Raw genomic sequence first — 22,183 nt, 5'->3', positions numbered from 1 at the left:
ACCTCAATTCTTACCCCCCCCCCCATTTGCTTTATTAAAAGCTAAGTGGCCCAGACTGCAGACCCTTCCCTGCCTCACGCTGGGCTCCCTCATCAAATCTGCGAACTCGTTTTCCCGTATCGGTGGTACATGCTCACATATCTGGCAGGAAAAGGAGTTCTGTGCTTGCAGACATTTTTTTCACCTGGCTTTGGCATTTCTCTGATTTTGTCCCCAAGCGAGTAAAAAAAAAAAAAAAAAAAAGAAGAAGAATTCTGCTTCTCGGCTTCAAGATGTGTTAGATTGAAGGAAAAGGAGAGAAAGGCCCAGAGAGGGTAGGCACGAAACACAGCCACTCAGGTCCTCTGTGTCCTGGGAGCTCACAGAATCACAAAGCTGCCTCTAGCCAGCTTCTCTGCCTCGAGAGCCTTGCTTTCCAAACCTACCTCTCAGCCGAAGTGTGTTTAGTTCCTTATCCCAGCTGGCACGCTCTGTCTCCACCACCCCTTGGCCTCTTGGATGCCTCCCCAGCCAGCCTCATGCTGGGCAGGAGAGGGACTCATGGCAGACAGATTAGGGCTTTTAAGCACCCCCAGGAGGAGGAAGTTACTTGTTCCCACGGGCCTGGGTTTTTCTTTCTGTGGGTGTGTTTTCTCTTTCTGAAACCAGGAAACTAAATTTGCCTAATGGTTAAACCCAAAAGGATTACAGATTCTTTCTTTAAGAACCCTTGGGAGGCCTGTTGTCCAATCCTCTGTGTTAAAAGCACGGCCGTTTCCAAGTCACCCAGGCAGAGGGGATGCTTTCTAGATTCTTCGGTGAAGCCTATTCTACTCGGTTATTTTTAGAAGAAGTACCATATAAACAGACCATTCAGATTTAGGCTTCCCATTCTTCTCCCCAAACACTACACAATATCTCAACTTCCTAAAAAAGACAAATTTCAACATTTCATCCCCCCCACCCCCACCCCCACTATTTCTTTCTCCTCTTTGAACAAAACCACTCTTAGGTTCAGGCTCTCACACACTTGCATTCTTCACATTTCCGTTAATTAGCCTTGAACGCCCAGCAAGTTCTGCTTTTCTTGCAATAATTGAGATCCTCTTTCTCGCCCAGCATTTTTACTACAAAACGTGTTCTCCCTTGGCAACGGATCCCAACGTTCAACGGCCTTCCTGTCAGGCATGTCACTGTTGGCTGCTCCAACCTCCAGACAGGTGGGGTCCCCTCCCCGTAGCCCCTGCGTGTCCCACACGGGAACACGGGTCTCAGAGAGGCCACTTAGAGTCTTTGCCTTCTCGGCCTGATGGCTGTGTTTGTCAAAGAACTGTGGGCGCAGGCTGAGTTTGAATCCCAAGCTACTGGGCCTTGGGAGGGTATCTAACCCCTCAGTCTCAGTCAATTGGTTGGGAAAATGAGGCTATTGCCCCCTATCTGGAGGTGAGGCCGCTGTAAGGGTGAAGGGAGGTAACACACCCAGAGAAGGGAGCTGAGCCAGCACGGTCTGGGAGGGCTCTTGGTAATTTTACTTCCCTGTGGTTACCTACAAGTGCCTTACTATTACTTAATGTATCCTTTCTAGATTTCTCCTTTTTTTTTTTAATGCTTATTTATATATTTTTGAGAGAGAAAGCGAGAGAGAGAGAGAGAGAGAGAGAGAGAGAGAGAGAGAGAGAGAGAACAGGGGAGGGGCAGAAAGAGAGGGAAGAGAACGAATCCCAAGCAGGCTCCAGACGGTCAGCACAGAGCCCGACGTGGGGCTCGAACTCACGAACCGGGAGATCACGACCTGACCCAGATCAAGAAGCAGACGCTTAACCGACTGAGCCACCCAGGCGCCCCTCGATTTCTCATTCTTAATTCTTTTAAACATATTTTCAGCTGCCATGCTCCAAATAGTACGCTCTGTATTTGTTCTATCAACGTGTAAGACCACGATCCTTAACCTTGTCTATGCCTCGGGACAACGTGGGGGCTTTTAAAAATAATGCACGTGTCCGGGCTCTACCCCCGACCCGCTGTGTCAGAATCTCCGGGGGTTAGGCCTTGGGCATCATCTTAAAAATCTCCAGAGGCCAACAAGTCAATGTGAAGCTCAGGACGGGACGACTGGTCAGCAAGGCCCGTGCGGGCAGACGCCGCTCTAGGGGAGGCCAGCCTTGCGGAGGCAGAGTGGCGAGGACACAGGGCTGAGGCGACAGCAGCAGATCGGAGGCCACCCAGGTCCCTTCCCACCACGGCTTTGCTTGCTCAGCTCTTCCTCCAGTTCTGGGCAATGCTTCAGCCTCCCTCCAATAATTCCCCATTTCTGCTGAAGCCAGCCGGAGGAGGCTTCCCTGGCAACCCAACCAACTTCTACGAAGGCAACAAGCTCTTTAGTCTAACTCAGTCTTATTTATGCAATCGTCTTTTGACCAATAGGGAACTTCAAAGCAAGACAGTTGGGGGAACCTGGGACAGTCTCTACCACTGAGACTCCCAAATACACTCCCTGATGTTCCCTGGCCCCACACCGTCTCCTCACTTGTAAGACAAACCTCTCCCGCAGCTCAGGTTCTGGGCACCCGTGAATCCAGGGTCCTTTTCATTTGGTGGACACATTATAGGAGCGACGCTGGAGGCGTAAATATTCTAAGACACGGCCATCTCCGAGGACCTGAGTATATGATGCCTTTGTGTCAATGGAGGACGGTTACCCTCTGGGGGCATATTTCGAGAACTCTTATCCTTTCCTCCTTTCTTCAGTTCATGTCACCAGCTCATTCGTACCAGCTTCTCCTTTCTCACTCCCTCAACTTCACAAGTTTGACAAAATATTATTGGTGTCGCCAGCAGGTCAAAACTTTTAAATTTTTTTTGATGTTTATTATTTTTGAGAGAAAGAGAGACAGAAAGTGAGCAGGGGAGGGGCAGAGATGGAGGGAGACACAGAATCCGAAGCAGGCTCCAGGCTCCGAGCGGTCCGCACAGAGCCCGAGGCGGGGCTCGAACCCACGAACTGTGAGATCATGACCTGAGACGAAGTCTATGGCTTAACCGACTGAGCCGCCCAGGTATCCCATACACTTTTAAAGAGCACTTTCAAAATAGTAACTCTCCCTGACCTCAACCATCACCCCAAATTAAATTTTTAACTTTTATCTCTGATAATTTTTCACACACACACACACACACACACACACACACACACACACACACACTGCCTGAGGCAGCATTTAATTTTCCTGCACAGTCTCAACAGCAGTGTCACTATCCCGACATTTCTAGGATAGAGACAGACAGAGGTCAGTCCGTACTCTTCTCTCAGGGGTGGACCATTGTGAAATTCAGTACATGATGAGGGATTTATATCTTCCTTAACATCTGGTGCCCAGGAATCAAAGACAGGATACCCATCTAGAACAACCGGTCCGGGGTAACACTCCACACCAGTGCCCCGTGATATAAATGTATGTCTCCACTGCTCTGTGATCTACATTATGCCCACACCCTTCCAGAGTGGAATTAGGTTTGGAAAGCACCCGACGTCACCTGACAACGTCCAGAAGTAGAAAGCCTAGCGCAAGAAGCACTATTTTTAAATGAGGAAATAGGACCATTTAACAGTGTACAATGGGAAACACAACCTCATCGGTTCCAGTTTACTGATGTTAAAAGCACAGTGATGTTTAACACACCCAACATTTCTCTCCAATATTTTCCCTTTCTGCCCTCAAAAAACAAGGTAAGCATTTATTTTTAAAATTTTTGTTAATGTTTAGTTTTGAGAGAGAGACACAGAGAGCAAGCAGGGGAGGGGCAGAGAGAGAGAGACACAGAATCGGAAGCAGGCTCCAGGCTCCCAGCACAGAGCCCGACGTGGGGCTCGAACTCACGAACCGTGAGATCATGACCTGAGCCGAAGTCGGACGCTTAACTGAGTCACCCAGGCACCCCCAGAAGTGTTTCTTTAAAACCACGACTCCTTTAGCCAACGATCAACTTGATAAATTTTTTTCTCTCAAGACCTAGGTAACAAATGGGACGATTACAGAAATAATTCACCGAGAAATGGAATTACCAAATTAATTTACTGAAAGTTTTGTTTCATGAACCTAAAATACCATCGATTTTTATATCATTACTTTATGTGCTGTTAAAAAAGAAAAACAGAATGGCTACCCTGCAAATTATTGAGATGTCATTAACTGTGATTTCAGAGGTATTAAAATGTAAAAATGTGGTTGCCTTAGAGCTTGTGAAATACAGTAAATACATGCTTATTGGACATCCATTTGTTTTAGAAGTCATCATCTAGGTTCTGTTTTATTCTTAAATGTCTTTTTTTGTTTGACAGTGCTGCTTCCTATTCCTTTTAGGTAGAGAGAATTTAGTCATTAAAGTGAATTTCAATAGACTTAAATGGCAGGTCTGTTTTTTCCCCCCCTATTTAATGGTGAAAGTGAGTAGTATTTCAAAAGCCTGGCCCACGGTTTATGCAGGGTAGTTGTATTATTGTCATCTCTAATCCCTGCTGACCTTGTTTTCCCATCTAACCATTGCCGTGATCCTGGGTGGCTCAGTCGGTTAAGCGGCCGACTTCGGCTCAGGTCATGATCTCGCGGTCTGCGGGTTCGAGCCCCGCGTCGGGCTCTGCGCGGACGGCTCGGAGCCTGGAGTCTGCTTCCGATTCTGTGTCTCCCTCTGTTTCTGCCCCTGACCTGCTCACGCTCTGTCTCTCGCTCTTTCTCAAGAATAAATTTAAAAATTTTTTTTTTTTTTTTTTTTTTTTTTAATTTTTATTTTTGGGACAGAGAGAGACAGAGCATGAACGGGGGAGGGGCAGAGAGAGAGGGAGACACAGAATCGGAAGCAGGCTCCAGGCTCTGAGCCGTCAGCCCAGAGCCTGACGCGGGGCTCGAACTCACGGACCGCGAGATCGTGACCTGGCTGAAGTCGGACGCTTAACCGACTGCACCACCCAGGCGCCCCTAAAAATATTTTTTAAAAAAATGAAACACTGCCCTGATGCTATCTGATAAAACCGTCATCTCTCTAACACTTACTATGTACCTGGTACTGAGCCAAGCACTCTACATGGATTGTTTCATTCAGTCCTTAGAACAAGCCTTCAGATGCCCATTTAACAGATGAGAAAGTTGAGGCTTAGAGAGGGAACGTGACTTTTCCGAGGTGCCAGAAGCAGTAAGCACTGGAGTCAGAGCTGAGACACGTGCTGGTAGGTAAGCACCATTTGCTCCCCAGGACGTACTGCAAGAAACCTCCCAAGAGTCCACACTTCAGACTACACGCTGAAAGAGGGAAGGGAGGACCACCGGGCACCGTCCCTCGGCCCGGGGTTGGCTGCAGACTGGGAATGTGATGTGGCCTCTGGAGGCCGACCGCTAACGGCTTTTTTCCGTGGCCGGAGTGAGCTGTTGGAACAGAGAAACAGGACCCCAGGGCGGTGACTGGAATTCCGCAGAAGCACAAGGGAAGGGTGACAAAAAACGCCTGTGACGTGAATGCGCAGCAATGGTCTCAAACATCCCTTTGAGAAGTGTTACAAGGCCCCTCTTGATGCTTCACAGAGGAGCACAGAATCAAAGTGTTTGAGCTGGAGAGGACTTAAAAGGTTATCTAGACCAGCAAGCTCAGCATCTCCTGAGATCGATAAGAAATGCAGATGCTCAGGCCCCAGCCCAGACCTTCGGAATCATACTTTGTGCCCTTGGGGGGTGAAGGCACAACCCGGGTTTGCGCAAACCCTCCAGGAGATTCTCATGCCTGCTAAAGTTCCGGAACGACTGACCAGCCCTGACCAGTCCAACGTCCTTATCTGACAAGGACTGTGATGCCCTCGGTCCGGCCACATGGACACAGCAAAGCGAACGAACAGAACCGCAGCCCTCAGGGTCTTAGTCTAGAACCTCAACCTTTTCAGGGGTTGGTTCTCCGTTCACAGTGGTATCGATTTTCAAAGAACTTGGATGTGCTAAAATATCGTGAAACGAACTATAGTTCCTCTCATGGAACCTGGATATCGGAGGCAGAGGATATCTGGCGTCACAGGGCGTAAGTTCACAACAGGTCGGGCGAAGACCAAGGAGTTATAGCACCCAGCTCTCGAATGCCGGAGACTAGTCAGCCCCTCACACCCTGATAGAAATTAACGGAGACACATTTTCAAAAAGAAGAACAGATCACAGATAAGGCTTTAAGCCAGAGGACGGCCTCAGTCATCAAGCTGTGGTTCACAGAAGTCTCATAAAATGTAATGTTTTCATCTAATTAACAAACCCATTTGTACTCTCCCAGTCCAATCGGACGTTATTAGATCATCCCGATTCAAAGCAGGTGAAACCCCAGGCGCACACACAGATGGCGAAGGGCCCATTTCAAGTTTAGCTGGTCCTGGATCCGCCTGGAAACAACTCCATGAGCATCGTTCACCTTTTCTGAGTTTGTCTGAAGCTGGGCTCCACAGTCACCAACAGGATGAAAAGGGCGGGGGGGGGGGGGGCGTGGGGGGGGGCAGTGAACAGAATAGCAACTTCCTGGCTCCTTCTTACTTTACCCAGTAGGTCAGTCTCCTGGATTTTGTTCTGGAACAGTATATCCTCATGTCTGGAAGGGGAGACTGAGGCAGGTGGGAAGGAGGTACAGGGAACACGACTGCCACGGTGACCCTGTTGTCCTCATGACCACCGAACTTCCCGGCCACTGAGGCCTCGGAGAAAGGTCCCTGGGTTTGGGCTGCTCCCCAGAGCGCATGCACATGGCCGGAAGGGCAGTGATCCCCCCCTCCTCCCCCTCCCCAGGGCCTGGCCGGGGCCGCCGATGGGGCCTGGTCCACCCGTGTGGTCAGACCCTCCCTGAGCTCCAAAGGAACTGCCCACCTCTCACCTCGGAATCGGAACATCCTCTGCTTGGCCTTTTCACCCTCCCCCGAAAGTGTGGGGTCATCTCAGCATAATTCACGTGAGATACAGAAAATGCTCACGGAGGTAGCGGGGGGGGGGGGCGCCATTCCCCCCAGAATGCGTGCCTGAACCCCTCTGACCTACTTCAGGACCCCACTATACCTCGGAGCCGTACTGAAAACTCTCTCTCTCCCCTTTCTCTCGCTGTCCAGTCCCAGTCTCCCCAACACCCCCCCCTCCCCCTCTCCCCCGTTCACCACGGCCCTCTGCTCCCCGTGCCACACGCGGCTGGCCTGGGTATCTTTCCAAGAAGAAAGATTCTTTCTCCCCCCTGCTTCCTCCATCCTCAGAGCCTGGCAGGTAGATTCCTGGGTTTGTAGGCCGCACACCTTGTTCCCACCCATCCTGCAGGCCAGCCACGCGGGAACCCAGTACCCCGCAGCCTTCCATCCCTCCCCGAACACCCCGCTCAGCAAGCGGGGCTCCTTCTCGTTTCGAATAACCCCTCGCAAACACCGTGTCCTGCGAATAGAGCCGGCCTGAACCTGCAGCCAGGAGTGCACATCCCTCCTCCCGGGCCCCCACCCGTTTCAGCACACGGCACCCCCTTCGGTTTATTCCGCGGGGTACCAGCAGCGCCCGAGACACAGCCATGGCCACGAGAAGACACCCCACAAACTCCGCTGAGCCACACAAGTAACGAGACCATTTGCGCGCAATCATCTCTCCTCCAGCCTCTCAAAAGGCTCCTTCACTCAGGGCGCCCGGGTGGCTCAGTCGGTCTAAGCGTCTGACTCCGGCTCAGGTCATGATCTCACGGTCTGTGGGTTCGAGCCCCGCGTCGGGCTCTGGGCTGACAGCTCGGAGCCTGGAGCCCGATTCTGTGTCTCCTTCTCTCTGCCCCTCCCCACCCCCCCACTCTCTCAAAAAAATAAACATTAAAAGAATTTTTTTTTTTTTAAATGGATTCTTGGGTCCTGCACTTGACAGACCCTTGAACTGGAATCCATATGGGGGTCGAGGGCATTTGTAGCAAACAACACAGGTAATTCTTCTGCTGATTTGACTCAGGTGATACTTTGTCCCCCTACTAAAATGTCAGTTCCTTTGGAAAGAGAATGGCCTAGTAAACTTTATTAACTGCTTATACTATAATGTTAATTTTAGCTGAAATTCCTTCCTGAAAGATTTAAGTAGAAAGGAGGCAGGGCACCTGGGTGGCTCAGTCAGTTAAGTGTCTGATTTCTCAGGTTATGATCCCAGGGTTCCAGGGTTCGAGCCCCATGTCAGGCTCTGTGCTGACAGCTCAGAGCCTGGAGTCTGCTTCGGATTCTGTGTCTCACTGTCCTTCTCTGACCCTTCCCCACTTGCTCTCTCTCTCTCTCTCTCTCTCTCTCAAAAGTAAACAAACATTAAAAACATTTTTTTTTTTTTAATTTTGAAGAAAGGGTGGGGGAAGAACAGTCATGGAATACATCCAATTTTGATTTGAAATATTCTCTGGATAGGAGGACATTTTACATCCAATCCCCCTCTAATCAAAATGCTTATCTGCTAAAGTGGCTTATACTGCCTAAGAATAAAGTCAAGGCGAAGGAACTCTTAACAATGGCCACTTTAAAAAGAAATTATAGGGGCGCCTGGGTGGCTCAGTTGGTTAAGCGTCCAACTCTTGGTTTCAGCTCAGGTCATGATCTCATGGTTCATGGGTTCAAGCCCCACGTCGGGCTCTGGGCTGACGGCACGGAGTCTGCTTGGGATTCTGTCTCCCTCTCTCTCTGCCCCTCCCTGCGCTCGCTCTCTCTCTCTCTCTCTCTCTCAAAATTAAACATAAAAAAAAAAAAAAGAAATTATAATACCTGTAGTTCTTTTTTTGAAAAAGGATATTTTTATCGGAAAACTCAGTGTTGCAAGGTGCTTATAAACTCTTGCCTTTTTACTCAAAAGGAAAGAATTTATTTGGGCTAAAATTTCAGAAAACACTTAAGTGGAGCCACAGTAGGTAGGGTCCGGTCGTAATGCTGGATTTTAGAAGTGCTGTAACTCAGACATCTTGAGCCTGGTTTATTTGGTCCTTCCCTATGCACAGCACAGCTCCATGGCAAAAATCGTTTTGTTTCAATATGCCTATCAGTGTATCCTTAAAGAAGCACACAGAACTCTGTGACACAATGAAACAAATATTCTTTAGGTTCCTAGGAAGTGCGTTTATTTTTCCCATTTTAAGGGTTCGCCACATCATACCCTTACACACACACGTGCCCACTCCGGCCATCTCCATCTCAGAAAAGAGCCCTGTCGGCTGTTGAAGTTGCAAATTGAGAAGTCCGCCTGACGCCTCTTTTTCCCATTCCCCAAACCCAACTCAGCAGCGAGGTCCTTCAGTCAACATGCACAAGCCATCCTCAGTCTGACCCTCCTCGTCTCTACCACCGGGGCCGTGCACGCGCGTGCCCCAACCGCCAGATAAGATACAAGACACCCAGTTACGTTGGAATTTCACAGGCACAGTGAGTCAGTTTTGGTATAAGTAGATCCCAAATATGGCATGGGACATACTTATGCTAAAAAAGGATTCATTGCTAACCTTTCGGTTTAATCTGGCATCCTGTATTTTTATTTGTTAAATCTGCCAACCTGTCTGCTTTCCCTACACAGTCCAATCTTCTATTTATTTTTTTAATCTTTATTCTTGAGAGAGGTCAGACAGGGTGTGAGCAGGGGAGGAGCAGAGAGAGAGGGAGACACAGAATCCGAAGCAGGGTCCAGGCTCCGAGCTGTCAGCACAGAGCCTGACGCGGGGCTCGAACTCACGAACTGTGAGATCACGACCTGAGCTGAAGTCGGACACTCACCCGACTGAGCCACCCAGGCGCCCCCTCAATCTTTTATCTATTGACTAAAATCCTCCCACAGCTTTCTTCAGAATTTAGAATTAAAGCTAAGTTCTTTACCAAAGCCTTGAGGGTCCTCGATCAGAGAAGGTGGGAGAGGTTGGAGAGGCAAGCAGAGAGCTCTCTGCTCTCTGCAGGGCTCTCTGCTTGCCTCTCCAACCCTTTGGCTTCAGCCAGAGGAGATGTCCTTCTTCCCTGCAGACACTCAAGCTCATCCCCACCTCAGGGCCTTTGCACTTGCCCTCCCTTCTCATCTCCTCTCCCTCTCCTTGTCTTCCACATCATTCAGATCACAGCTCAAAGACAGACCCCCTCCTCAGCCAATCTGGCTAAAGTAGGCACCCCACCCAACATGCCCTGTCACGTTACTCAGTCTTACCTTCCTCAGGGCCCTTCATCCTGCCTGAAAGCACTCAGTATATTGCCTTTTTTGTCCCAACTAGCAATGCACACGCCATTAGAGCAGAGCCCTGTGTCTTCTGTTCACGGTCTCCAGAGCACCTAGACCTGAACCTGGCATTCAACGGCCTCCCTTTATGTACCTGCTGATGACAAAGTCAATGGGTTTCCCATCTGTAAAATGAAATCCCCCTTCACGTCCGCAGGTTCAGCTTCTGCAGGAGTATGAGGACATCCCTATGCAACCTTTCCTGCACCAAATGCAGACTTTTTCCCCGTCAGGCAGCGACTATACATTTTCACCTTTTGCATGACAGTGCTGCCCGCTTCTCCAAGGTCAGAGGCATCAGGAGTGGTGTCTTAGCACGAGGCGACAGTGGGTGCGGTGACTGGAGTGTTTCGCTGCGTTTTAGAACCTGTAATTTAAAAATTTAGTAAAAAGCCAAAAGGCCAAAGTGTTGATATGAATGCTATAAAGAGCAGAAATGTCAGAAGCCTAATCCAACTGCAAGAAGATGAAAATCACAAGATAGGCTGACAGCCAGGACCCTGAAGCCTTAAGAAACACACTTCTTTTTGATGTCAGCTGGTAGCCTTGTTGTGAATAAAGTGCATAAAATTAGAGACCGAGGATAAAATGCTGAATATATATTGAAAATTAGGTCTAATCTGGAAAGTACAATTAGAAACGGTACAAGTTGTTTAGCTGTCTGCGAATGGAAACCCTTATCACATATAAGCCTATTTTTGGCTTTCGGGCTCAGAAGAGGAAGAAGGGGCTGGCCGCCTGTGGACCATCGGTGGCACAGCCCTAAAGCAACATGTCCAGGTCCTTCCACAGCAGATGGCAATCCCTCTTGTTCTTTTATACCCCTCCTTATTCCTGGAGGAAGTTTCTGAAGTTGTCTTCTGAAGAAGACAAGCCCCAAGTGTTAGTTTCAACTCTTGCGAGCTGCCAGGAGAGTAAAATATTTTCAGTGGTCGCCCAGGCTCTTTTGTGCTGTTCAGATAGAGGATTGGGAGGCAGGACAGGAAACCACAGGGCACAGGAGAAAGGGAAGTGCCGAAGTCATGGTATTGGGTGTGTGAGTCCATAAGCGGACTCCAGCAAGAAGCAAGGGGGGAGATAAAGCACACATGTTAAGTAGAAGCAAATCGTTGAGGAAGTCACACGAATGTTCCCCATTTCAAGATTCTAAATTCTCACAGTTTCTTTAACCATCCTACAGAGGCAGTTGTGAAAAATACAGGCTCGTAATTTAAGAAAAGCACGGAGGGGCGCCTGGGTGGCTCAGTCGGTTAAGCGCCCAACGCTTCGTTTCTGCTGAAGGTCATGATCTCACGGTTCCCGAGTTTGCGCCCCGCGTCTGGCTCTGAGCTGACAGTGTGGAGCCCTCTTGGGGTTCTCTCTCCCTCTCTTTGCCTCTCCCCTGCTCGCACTGTCATGGTCTTTCTCAAATAAAATAGAGAAGAGAAGAGAGGAGAAGAGAGGAGAAGAGAAGAAGAACAGAAGAAGAAAAGAGCAGAAGAAGAAAAGAACAGAAAAGCAAAGCATGGAAATGTACCAAGCCAAGTTCTGACATTGGGACCATGTGGCACACTTCCACGAAAGCCTCTCTTACGTGGATGTCAGGGGAAAGAGGATAAGCAAGATACTCTCTGCCCTCAGGAATTCAGAGAACAGCAGGAGAAACAGGTAAATCAGTGTTAATACTGGTAAGACATGACAGGTACAACATAGGTATGTTCAACACGCTTTGGGGCCACAGAGCCAAGAAGTGTCAGGGTTGGCTTCACCTATGCACAAGGTATTAACCTCAGTTATTGCTTAATTGGACTTTACCATATGATATTGTCTTTAGTTTTTTCTTTTCTTTTTTTTTTTTTTAATTTTAGAGACAGAGAGCATGGGGGTGGTGGGGCAAAGGGAGACAGAATCCCAAGCAGGTGTCACACTCAGCATGGAGCCCAACATGGGGCTCAATCCCATGACCCTGGGATCATGACCTGAGCTGAAATTAACAGTCAGATGCTCCTACTAGGTATTTATCCAAAGGATACAGGTGTTCTGTTCCAAAGGGGCACATGTGCCCCAATGTATACAGCAGCACTATCAATAGCCATGAGAATGGAAAGAGCCCATTATTTCCATCGACGGATAAGTGGATAAAGAAGATATTGTGTATACCCACGCACACTGGAATATTACTCAGCAATCAAAATGAATGAAGTCTTGCCATTTGCAACAAGGTGGATGGAAACTAGTCAGTCAGAGAAAGACAAGTATACTAGAACGTCACTCATAAGAGAAATTTAAGATACAAAACAGACAAACAGAAGGGAAGGGAAACAAAAGTAAGACAAAACCAGGGAGGGGGACAAAACATCAGAGACTCTTAAATACAGGGACCAAACTGAGGGTTGCTGGAAGGGTTGTGGGTGGGGGGATGGGCTAAATGGGCAAGGGGCATTAGGGAGGACATTTGCTGGGATGAGCACTGGGTGTTATACACAGGGGATGAATCACTGGATTCTACTCCTGAAATCATCATTGCACGAGGTGCTAATTTGGATGTAAATTTAAAAATAAACATAATATTAAAAAAGTCAGATGCTCAACTGACTGAGCCACCCAGGCGCCCCTCGTTTGCTTTTCTCATTGAAGCAAAAAGTGGTGTGGAGACAGATGGTGAAAAAAAAAATGGGGCGCCTGGGTGGCTCAGTCGGTTAAACATCCGACTTCGGCTCAGGTCACGATCTCGCGGTCCGGTCCGTGAGTTCGAGTCCCACATCGGGCTCTGTGCTGACAACTCAGAGCCTGGAGCCCATTTCAGATTCTGTGTCTCCCTCTCTCTCTGCCCCTCCCCTGTTCATGCTCTGTCTCTCTCTGTCTCAAAAATAAATAAACGTTAAAAAAAAAAATTAAAAAAAAAAAAAAACACGAGAAATTTTCCTTATCCACCAAAACCAGTATGTATATACAATGAAACACACAGATCTTAAAGGCTGTAGGAGATCGATTTTGATATATGTCCACAGCCACATACCCACCTTCCAAAAACAAGATACAAAACGTCCTTATCACCTCAGACCGTCCCCTTGTGCCCCTTTCTAAGTCACACCTTCCCTCTGATCACCGTTCTTGAACTTCATGCAAATGAAGTCACTCAATCTGGATTTCTTTCTGATGTATTTCCCTTAATACGTTTGTGAGATTCAACCAGGTCTTGCCTATATCGGTATACCCCCCCCCCCCGCTTTTTTTTTTGGTCTGAGTAGTGTCCCATTTTATGAATCTACCACCCAGATTTATTGAACCACTCTTCTGATAACAGGTATTCGAGGCATTTCCAGGGTTTGGGGTTTTTTTTATATATATTATGAAATAAGTGCTACCTACATACTTGCACAGGTCATTTTGTGGACACATGTTCTCACTCCTCATCCGTGAACACCTAGGAGTAGAAGTACTGGGTTGTGAGGCACACGTGTGTTGAATTTTACAAGAAAAAAGTCAAAGGGTGTCCTGGGGTAGCTGTCCCGTTTTGTACTGCGGTCTCCCCGCATCCTAGCCAGCATTTTGGTATTGTCAGTCTTTTTTTTTTTTTTTTTTTAACTTAAATAAAATTAAAAAAAAATTGTTTTATTTTTGAAAGAGAGAGACAGCATGAGCGGGGGAGGGGCAGAGAGAGAGGGAGACCCAGAGTCCGAAGCGGGCTCCAGGCTCCGAGCTGTCAGCACAGAGCCCGACGCGGGGTTCGAACTCACGAACCGCGAGCCGCAGTCGGACGCTCAACCGACTGAGCCACCCTGGCGCCCCTATCAGTCTTTTTTTTTTTTTAACCGTGGCTCACCACACTATAGATGCTGCATGGGGTTATTGCTTTCCCCACGGCTCTGCTCCTTCTCTCTCGGGCAGGAGGTTCACACCCCGGCTCAGCTGGAGATTGAATGGGGTTCCTTTCATTCTTTTCTTTTTCCACAAAGCACTTTCACGGACCCTTTCAAAATCAGTCCTGACAAGGAATTCTAACAGCTGAAGAGAAGAGCAGCTCCGAGATGGGGTAACATGCCCCGAGTTCACCGGGTAGAGAGCCCCACCCCCGGCCCTCTGACAAGACAGATTCCCATTTCTGAGCATCCCAGTCAACCTGCTGCCTGTCAAGGGAGAAAAAGAAACCCCAGCGAATGAGGGGTTCTGATGGAACCGTGCTACACCACGGTTTCCCAGACACAGTCCTTCGTCACTCACGGGCCACTGTGACAGCAGTCAAGAGCAGCAGGCAACCCGCAGGACGGCGGGGAGCGTGTCTCGGGGAAAGGGGAGCGAGCCCCTGGCTCGTGGGAGACCCCCCCAATGCCTGAGTCTGAAGTCCCCGAGTCACAGAAGCTCTGTGGAGCCCACACACCTAAAAACACAGCCAAGATAACGCTGTTGTGGTGAATGAGGCTGGCCCAGCAGGTGCTCTGTCCCCGTCCCACTCCAGAGGCTTCTAAGTGTGTCGGAGAGACGGCAGGACAAGCACTCTGACCCCGCAAACTGTCCACTGTCCTCACGGGTGCCCACTCTAGTTGCTTTCCTTGAAGGGGGAGGAGAGGTAGCTCCCCCGGGCCTGTCTCCACCCGCCAGCACACTTGACATTCGGCTGGAACGTGACCGGAGAGTAATGGCACCACCTTAACTCGCTGATTTGCTTACATTTGCTTACAACGGCCCGAAGGTTCCACGATGGCTAGAGCTGGTGAAATGGGTCTCAACCTGACACACAAGCAGAATCTCAAGGAGACCCCTAAGAAGTAGACTCTGGGTCCCCCCCTAGTCCCGCTTACTTGATTGGGGTGCAGCCTGGCATGGGAAGGCTTATGTGCTCTCCAGTGATTCCCATGAGAAGTCAGCGTTGAGTACGATTACAAAAACCCTACGCTGCAACCTTACCTGCTTTTGAAAAAGAAATGGCACCATCCAGTCTTGTTAGGAACCTCATCAAATACCGGGCTCCATGTCAGAAGTGAAATCATAGCAATGGAAATGCCATGGATCGTTCAACTCCAGGGGCCCCGCTGGTTGACTACAACAGTCACAGTTCCAAGGAGCATCGGGATTCCATGCCCTTATTCAGGAGTGGGGACTGGGATGTATCCACTGCCAACCTAACCCCACTCCTGAACTCAAAACGAAAAACAATGCTCAGGAGAAAAATTCAAGCTCTAAGGGATAAACAGAGCCCCTAATGGCAACATACCCGCAGTGGAACTGGCTTTCATAGCATACTTTTGCTTCTGTGAACTTTATTTTCGTTCCATAAACCTGAGAGCTGAGGTGCCTGGGTGGCTTAGTCGGTTAAGCGTCCGACTTTTGGTTTAGACTCAGGTCATGATCTCACGGCTCACGGGATCAAGACCCACTCTGGGCTCCGTGCTAAGGGTGCTCTTCGCACGGAGCCTGCTTGGGCTTCTCTGTCCCTCGCTCACTCATGCTCTCTTTCTCAAAATAAATAACTAAACTTAAAACCAAACAAAAACAAACCTGATAGCCAAAAATAGAAAGTTATTAAAGTTCTGAATTTGGTTATACTATAGCCATAAAGAAAACGGTAGTATTTACAAAGTATTAGCTTTGGGGTGTATTTTATGAAAAACAGAACTCACTTCTACTTTTCTCAGATTTATCTATTGTAAAACTGTGGCTATCATTTTCCTTTATTTCAAGACTCATGCCAGCTCATTGTTTATAATCAACTCTCAGAGAACAAGTATTTTTATGAGTGATAAAACAATGTCACTTCATGTGTAAAGCCTCAAAATGTATATAAAGTTATCCTAAAACCTTCTAAATTCTACATAAACAAACAATAGGCTAATCATAAATAGACAGAAGTCACTTTCAAATGGGAGGGTCTCCTTAAACCACAGTGGACTCATATTCAACTATCACCATGGAGATTAAAAGAAGCTTCCCAAGAAATAATCTCCTGCTCTTAAAACTTACAACAGCAGAAGATTCCCAACCTGTCTATTTCCTGAAACACTGGCCGTCAAAACCGGAAGTAGTTCAGCTCATCATTGTCCCCTTAAGTTTACTTCATCATCGTCAACTTTGTCCCACAAGCCTTGTATACAGAAGCCTTGTGATTCTCAGTGTTCCCCACTAGCTCACTTGGTTCTTTTGAAGACTTGAAAGAAATACCTCAAGGTAGGGCTCTCCTCTCCTGTTTGCTCTAATGCGAAGGCCCTTCCCCTTCATATCAATACAAGACTTTGTATTGATTTTTTTATTTTATTTTTTTAAATTTTTTTATTTTATTTTTTTAAAGTTATTTATCTTTGAGACAGAGAGAGACAGAGCATGAGCAGGGAGGGGCAGAGAGAGAGGGAGACACAGAATCCGAAACAGGCTCCAGGCTCCGAGCTGTCAGCACAGAGCCTGATGCGGGGCTCGAACTCACGGACTGTAAGATCATGACCTGAGCCGAAGTCGGTCACTTAACCGACCGAGCCACCCAGGCACCCCAAGACATTTTTTTAAATGCATCTGATATATGATCACTGACTCCCGTCTGGCTCCTGCCGGGTGTCTGTCTAGTAACGAATCCGTCACTGCCCTGGATAGGCCATTAACCCAAATCAAGGTGCCAATGCCTGTTTTGGCTTCGGCTCCTCTCATCTGTTTGGTTGAGCCCCAGGAACCAGATAAGGACTTACACAAGCTATTCAGTGGGTGCTCTCTCCTAGCTGCCTCCAGCTCAGGTTCGGGATGAAGCAGTGGTTTTGTGGCCCGAAGGTTCTCGCAGGCCCAGCAACGACTCCAAACTGTCCGTCGACGGAGTTTATTTCGGAATCGGCATGAAAAATATTGACCCAAGACTCCCGCGGCAACACTTGCATCCCTACGGAAAGCAAGCGTGACCCAGCACCTCTGCCTGACCCCAAGACTGCAGCGACCACGTTTGGGGACTATTCGTCCAGGGAGATCACCAGAGGTGGTTCTGGTCAGGCCACAAAGTATACCAAGGGATCCTGCAGGAGCCCAAGAATGGGCACAAGGGCTGGCGGTGAAAGGAGACCGCTCCTTTTCTGTTAAAGTCAACGTCACAACACTCCCACTTGCTCTGACTTCGTCTAGACGGATTTGGGGTTTTACTCAAAGAATCACCTGACAACGCCAGTAATGAAAGAGTACGGGGATTCTGACACACCATCCTTCGTAAACGAAAAGTTGAAGTCTTACCTATTGCTCTTTTAATGTCTTTTCAGAGAGCCATCATTCAGAAATGGAAAAGGCCATTTATAAACCATACGGGAGACATTCGGTCACGGACTGTCCGAGTGCTGAGCAAAGACACTGGCCGTAGAGCGGCCTCCCAGGGAACTCGCTGGGGGACACTGCCTCCCAGGGAATAAAGTGGTTCCGCCCAGGCACAACTTTTCGAACCTCAAGGCTCTGTAACAGCATTTTAAGGTCAAGCATTAGCGAGTATTCCATACTGAAGAGTTCCTGCTTTATGGGAAGAAAAATGCAAGCTACATAAGTAATTAGCAAAAGAAAAATGGGAGATACATACTGAAGAAAAGGCTTAATCCAATCACGAGTCAGTCTTCACTATAAAACAAATTATTTGCTCTGCTTTAGCGGAAGAGGAAAATTATTCTTTCCCAGCAAAGGGTGACAACTGTAATAGATTAAACTCAGTTATCAGCTGAAGTTAATGCGGATAAATTCAACTGGCTTAATCCTGATCATGCTTTAAACTCCTGACGTGATGTTTAAAGTTTCAGTACAATTTCAGCGAATTTATTCGCTCTTCACCTTTTCAAGCTCTGACCATGGTAAAAAAAAAAAAAAAGAAAAGAAAAGAAAAGAAAAAAAAAAAATCACACCAAATTGGCAAAATTGGGGGCGTTCTCTTGCTCTGACCGGTTTTTAGCATCTGGGATTCTGTCTTCCGCAAGACAGAGCAGTTAGACATCAGATTCACCGAACGGCGGAGCTGAGCTTGACCCAGGTTCAAGTTCCAGCGCCCACCCCCCCGCCCCCCCACAGAGCTATGTGACACCGTGGTTAGTCTGCACAAATGGGATGGTAACTGTACCAATTTCAAAAGGCTCTTGTGAAGATGAAATGAATAAAAACTTAGTGAGTGTTAATGACGCACCGTGTGTGCTCAAAAAAACATTCGTTGCGTCATTTTAATTATCAGTCTTTCAGGAGCGACCACATCCCTGGGTTTCCATGTAAGTAAGCATATAAAGTCAACCTCATAAACTAAAGTCAAGGACATCACCTTCCACATAGTATAGTCGTGACTTTTTTTTTTTTTTAATAAAAAATAAGCTTTCAAGGTTAAATACAGGCATACCTCATTTTGTTGTACTTGGCTTTTTCCAACTGCGTTTGCTGATTTCATGTCTCTGTCACATTTATTATCATTATATTGTTACAGTGACCTGTGATCAGGGATTATGACTCACTGAGAACTCAGATGATGGTTAACATTTTTTAGCAGTAAGGTATTTTTTCATTAAGCTATGTACATTTTTTTAAAGACATAATCCTTTTGCACACTTCATAGACTACAGTATAATATAAACATAACTTTTATATGCACTGGAAAACCAACAAATTCATCCGACTTGCTTGACTGCAACATGCACTTTATTGCAGTGGTCTGGAACCGAACTTACCATGTCTCCAAGGTATGCCTGCAAAACACACACACCAGCCTGGGGGTCAGGCTGGCTCAGGTTCCATTTACTTAGTAGCTAAGGGAGCATTTATTATCTCTGAACCTTGGCTTCCTTATCAATAACAGAAATATTAGCAACACACCTCGTAAAGAATTGGTGAGGGGCGCCTGGGTGGCTCAGTCGGTTAAGCATCCGACTTCGGCTCAGGTCATGATCTCGCGGTCCGTGAGTTCGAGCCCCGCGTCGGGCTCTGTGCTGACAGCTCAGAGCCCGGAGCCTGTTTCGGATTCTGTGTCTCCCTCTCTCTCTGACCCTCCCCCGTTCATGCTGTCTCTCCCTGTCTCAAAAATAAATAAATGTTAAAAAAAAGATAAAAAAAAAAAAAGATTAAAAAAAAAAAAAAAGAATCGGTGACCTAACACAGGACACACATTCAATAAAATTGCTATTTCTATTGTATTTTCTGTGAAAGGTAAAGATTGCTGAAGACGGGAAGAAAAACGAGTGCTAACTGTGCTGGCATGATTATAAAGCTCGGGCAGCTAAGAAAGAAACTTGCTTCCCCTTCGGCACCACGGCTAATCACTCCCAGCTCCTTTTTCTCTTTGGTCCTGACACATCGGTCTTTTGTCTAAGAAGATTGAGAATCAGATTCCGTGTCTCATCATTAGCTAGCATTTAGTAAGACTGTCTGGATTTGAGGACCAAGGGCCAGAAAGTCCTTTTAGCCCCCTGCAGAGGCGAAACAACGCATGGAAAACTTAAGTCATCCTGGTGTGGGTTTCTCCTTTGTCCATCGTTCATCCAAACATTCTTTCCCTCTTGGCAATACACTGTGCTTCTAAGCTTTCACAAACATTTCATAACGCAGTGCTGGCTCAAATCCAAGCATGCATCCAGACTCAGAGTACCATGGCCTTTGCAAAATCTTTTCAGTAATTTCCATACAGTTGCACAGAATAAGCTCCCTGAAGACTGAGGGCCAAACATGATTACTTTACCAAAAGAAAAGCAAATATTAAATATTTGTTAAGACTCTATTATGTTCTGAATAGATCCACATAAATTGGCACAGCTAAATTTCCAAAGACCTTCTATAATTAATCGCCACACAACAGATGGCCACATGGAAATGACCAGAAGTCAAGTGCCTTGCCCATGATGATACCTCCAACAGTGAGAATTTATACCTGCAAATGTGGAGCCAGGTCACATGACCGGGACCTCCATCCACTGTCCCTACATGACATTACCCCTCACAAAGAGAATGACACAGAAGCACTGGCTCCAGTGATCACACGCTTGACTCTTGGGAGAGTCCGTGAGAAGCTACGGTCACGTCCATTCTCTAGGTGGGGGAGCTGGGGCTCCCAGAGACCACCTCCCCACAAAGTAAACTTTGCAGTTAAGGGCACTTGCAGGATAGGACAGGACAAAATGCCCAGGTTACCCTCAGAATTTAAAGCTCAGCTTTCCAGGACTCCCCCCCCCCCCCCCCCAGCGTGAATAACACAGCCCTTTACAATCTTGGAGGATTCTCCTGGGGAGGACCTTTATTTAAGTAGCAGCCCTAAAGGAGAAAAACTATTTTGAGTATAGAAGACACAGCAAAGGTTCCCCCCCACGCACCCTGCCAACAATATGAAGCTTTATGGAAATTACATTATAAATTACACCTTGAAATCCTGCAAAGTTTAATTAATAAAACTGGAAACCGTTCAGTCTGGGAAACATCAAAAGCCACACACAACATATCATTGCAAACAGTTGCCTGGAATCTATACAAAAGAGAAAACGGACTAGTGGGTGCCCAGGGCAAGCGGGGTTTGGGGGGGGGCTTGGGGGAAATGGAGAGGGACGGCTCATTGGTACAGGATCTCTTTTTGTTGTGAACAAAACGTTCTCAGGTTGACTGTAGTCACGATTGCTCAATTCTGTGAACATACTAAAAACCACTGAATTGCAAACTTTAAATGGGTAAATGATATGGTATGTGAATTCTATCTCAGGAGGGCCACGCTGTAAAAAAGGCCACATACAGGAGGATTCTATTTATATTACATCCTGGAAAAGGCCCAAGTATAGCGACTGAGAACAGATCAGCACTTGCCAGATGCTGGGGGTGACAGAACCATTCTGCACCCTTGTTATGGTGGTGGCCAAGGGAATCCATACATTTTTTTCAATCACAGAATTGTATAGAAAATTTTAAAAGTCGACTAAAAAAAAAAAAAAAAAAAGGACAAAAAAACTCCAGTCGTTTCTTAACATCAAACCTACTTTCATTTAAATCTTTGTTCATTTAACTTTGTTAAATTTTTCAAAACAAAAATGCTTACTAATCTTAAAAAATTATTCCGATGACTCAGAGTGCTGTATCCCCCTACTGAAGGGATTTTGAAATATTCTGGAGCACATCTGAAGGAGCAGGGTTTTTTTTTTTTTTTTTGTCAGAGGGGGGATATCCAAGGCAGAAAAGGCAATTTTAAGAGTAGGGTGGGGTTCGGGATTATTGCTACAACTCAGGGGTCCCATGCAGTCAAGCCCCTCGTAAATGCCACAAGTGAACTTGGAGGTCTGCTTAGCATCTGTAAAGCTCGTTCTTGACCTCAAGGTGTTTTTAAGGTAGTCAGACTTCGAGCATCCTGTAACCCATTATTAGGAGGAGAAAAAGTATCTTTTAAGATACAACAGAGAAGACTCGACGTTCATTAGCCTCAAATCTGGATTCGTTTATGTGGCATGATAAGAATCACATGAATCAAAGCCAGAGCAGTAACGCGTGCACCTCATCTCCCTGTTGGAGGGGGAAAGGCCAAGGTTGCTCTAAGGTCAGAGGGCTTGAGGTGGGCAGAGTCTAGATGGAACCCACTCTCTGGCCGGGCCACAATAGTCTATCCAGGCACTCAGGTGAGGGAGCCTGAGGGTGGGCCTCGACCAAATTAGGCAAGATTTTTATTCCCTCCCTTTTTATCTATAAAACTTTTTTTAACTGCTCTACCTCTCATGCTTAAGGACTGCCTAACAATAAAAGAAAATGTTTTCCCTTTGCCTCCTGCCTGAAGAGGAAGGAAAGGCTAGAGGGACCGAAATTTGACCCCAAACGGCACCCCCAGGCATGTGGCGAGTTAGATTTCTCTGAGGACTTTCAGGTATATTACCTCATTTAACCCTTGCAGCAATGGGATGGAATGTGAAGTACACCTGTCATTGCTGACTTTAGGTGTAAGGAAAATGAGGCCTGACGAGTTTAAGGAACTTCATCTCATGCCCTACACCTACAATGGGACAGACGTGGATTAGAACCCAATTTTTTTATTT

General features: G+C 47.1%; 1 protein-coding gene across 4 annotated transcripts in view; it reads right to left on the bottom strand.

Moving 5' to 3' along the window:
* LYN (LYN proto-oncogene, Src family tyrosine kinase) overlaps positions 1–22,183 on the bottom strand; it is a 125,336-nt gene that overhangs the window by 88,967 nt on the left and 14,186 nt on the right. Inside the window, exon 1 of one of the 4 annotated variants that reach the window (XM_058699614.1) lies at positions 426–845. The exons of 2 other annotated variants lie outside the window; for them this stretch is intronic. The gene's annotated coding sequence lies outside the window, so the exon portion shown is untranslated. Of the gene's footprint in view, positions 1–425; positions 846–22,183 lie in introns of those variants that run through there. One more of the 4 variants, XM_058699615.1, reaches the window with a different exon arrangement.

Source organism: Neofelis nebulosa, chromosome 14 (assembly GCF_028018385.1).
Source record: "Neofelis nebulosa isolate mNeoNeb1 chromosome 14, mNeoNeb1.pri, whole genome shotgun sequence".
NCBI lineage: Eukaryota > Metazoa > Chordata > Mammalia > Carnivora > Felidae > Neofelis > Neofelis nebulosa.
The sequence above is the reverse complement of the archived record's forward strand: the minus strand, read 5'-3'. Positions and strand labels throughout refer to the sequence as shown.